Source organism: Taudactylus pleione, unplaced genomic scaffold, assembly GCF_031769625.1.
Source record: "Taudactylus pleione unplaced genomic scaffold, aTauple2 ptg001569l, whole genome shotgun sequence".
NCBI classification, from domain to species: Eukaryota; Metazoa; Chordata; class Amphibia; order Anura; family Myobatrachidae; genus Taudactylus; species Taudactylus pleione.
This window is the reverse complement of record NW_028285966.1, coordinates 154,578-156,883: the sequence shown is the minus strand read 5'-3', so window position 1 is coordinate 156,883 and position 2,306 is coordinate 154,578. Positions and strand designations below refer to the sequence as shown.

Below are 2,306 nucleotides of genomic sequence, written 5' to 3'. Positions count from 1 at the left end.
AAGGGAATATGACAGGGAGTTGGGCATTAAAATTCCGATGAGAAGGTAAGTAAGACAATGTATCTCTGTCCACAATGGAAGTAAGTTGGGACAGTGCCACCAGATGTGGGACAGTTTCCTCAGCCCCACAAAGTCTCCAACACAATGGTGATAAAGAAGGAAACATTTTATGAAATCATTAAGGTACTAAATACCAACGATAATGGGATTTCACTAAACTTGAGGCTAATGGAAGTTTTTGAGATGTTATTTCTAAATGTAATCCAGTCCGCATTCTCCAGATAAGATTTTGCAACCAAAATTTGCTGCAATATATCAAGTGAAGAATAACATTCCAGACCAAAATTCTTCACTGTTTTTATTTTCTTCTGATGCCCCAGAGGAATGCGGAGTGACATATAGTTGTCTTGAAAATTACATGCAAACAATTTGGGGTTGATTCAAAGAGCTGATACACCACATTTCCTGTGAGTAACTGACTATAAGCCACACTTATGGTAGCTCCAAACTTGCACCAATTTGTTGTAGCCCCATAATGCTGCATAAAAAAGTGATATGGTGTTACTAGGGGTCCAATTTCAACTGCTGTAACTGGTATTACTATAATGTTGCAAGGTTAACTTACCCCCTTTGTAAATAATTGAATCAACTTCTCAGAATTAACCCAGTGGATCCCAGTATCTGGTATATATTAATACATTTTTATTTTTCTTCTTGCTAAAAGTCACTTTGAATTTTTAGCTTATTCTCTATATCTTCTTAGGACTGATCACTTGTGTTCAATTTGTAAAGTTCTTTCTAGTATTATCTAACACTAGCTGGAAAGCCATGGATGTAGAGTTAGTAAAGTCATAGCTGTTAATTTCCATGTAAGTTTGTGTATTGAGGTAAAATGAAGACAAATGTCTGGTAAATTTCGTCAAATAAAGAATCCTCCTGCCACAGAATAACAAATACTAAACACGTCCCTGGGTGGGCTTGAACCACCAACCTTTCAGTTAACAGCCGAACGCGCTAACCAATTGCGCCACAGAGACACGTGAAAGTGCTTTCTAATGAATATTATCAGTAAGCGAAGATGAACCAGCAGAAATGAACTTAAACTGCTTAAAAGTTTCTAACTTGGATCATTTCTTACAAATGGACACTATAATATGAACATGTGCAAAGTAAGAAATAACAGGATTATACCCTGTAAATTGAGAATTTTGTCAGGGTGTGAAAATATCTTAGTCGTGATGGGGGCAAATCAATCCAGTTATAAAAGGGTTGAAATAGGGGGATTTCAGTTAGTCCAAGGATCCAAGTATATGAGAACTTATTTGCAGTGTTATGAAAAATTCTGGTGATGTATTCACAATGATAGATGTGCCAAATTGTATTTATAATAAAGATAGAGAATAGTGTAACTGAGTTTTTTCAATATAAAGCTATATGGCATTTGGTAGCACTCAAAATATGTGTTATAAATTTGTGGGTATACTTAGGAATATCAGAAATATAATGAGATAAAAGGGAATATGACAGGGAGTTGGGCATTAAAATTCCGATGAGAAGGTAAGTAAGACAATGTATCTCTGTCCACAATGGAAGTAAGTTGGGACAGTGCCACCAGATGTGGGACAGTTTCCTCAGCCCCACAAAGTCTCCAACACAATGGTGATAAAGAAGGAAACATTTTATGAAATCATTAAGGTACTAAATACCAACGATAATGGGATTTCACTAAACTTGAGGCTAATGGATGTTTTTGAGATTTTATTTCTAAATGTAATCCAGTCCGCATTCTCCAGATAAGATTTTGGAACCAAAATTTGCTGCAATATATCAAGTGAAGAATAACACTCCAGACCAAAATTCTTCACTGTTTTTATTTTCTTCTGATGCCCCAGAGGAATGCTGAGTTACATATAGTTGTCTTGAAAATTACATGCAAACAATTTGGGGTTGATTCAAAGAGCTGATACACCACATTTCCTGTGAGTAACTGACTATAAGCTACACTTATGGTAACTCCAAACTTGCACCAATTTGTTGTAGCCCCATAATGCTGCATAAAAAAGTGATATCGGGTTGCTAGGGGTCCAATTTCAACTGCTGTAACTGGTGTTACTATAATGTTGCAAGGTTAACTTACCCCCTTTGTAAATAATTGAATCAACTTCTCAGAATTAACCCAGTGGATCCCAGTATCTGGTATATATTAATAAATTTTTATTATTCTTCTTGCTAAAAGTCACTTTGAATTTTTAGCTTATTCTCTATATCTTCTTAGGACTGATCACTTGTGTTCAATTTGTAAAGTT

The 2,306-nt window shown here is 35.5% G+C and overlaps 1 non-coding gene across 1 annotated transcript; it reads right to left on the bottom strand.

Moving 5' to 3' along the window:
• Positions 1 to 963: 963 nt before the first annotated feature.
• TRNAN-GUU (transfer RNA asparagine (anticodon GUU)) lies at positions 964 to 1,037 on the bottom strand. The gene has a single exon. It is a non-coding gene; the product is annotated as a tRNA-Asn (tRNA).
• Positions 1,038 to 2,306: the final 1,269 nt, after the last annotated feature.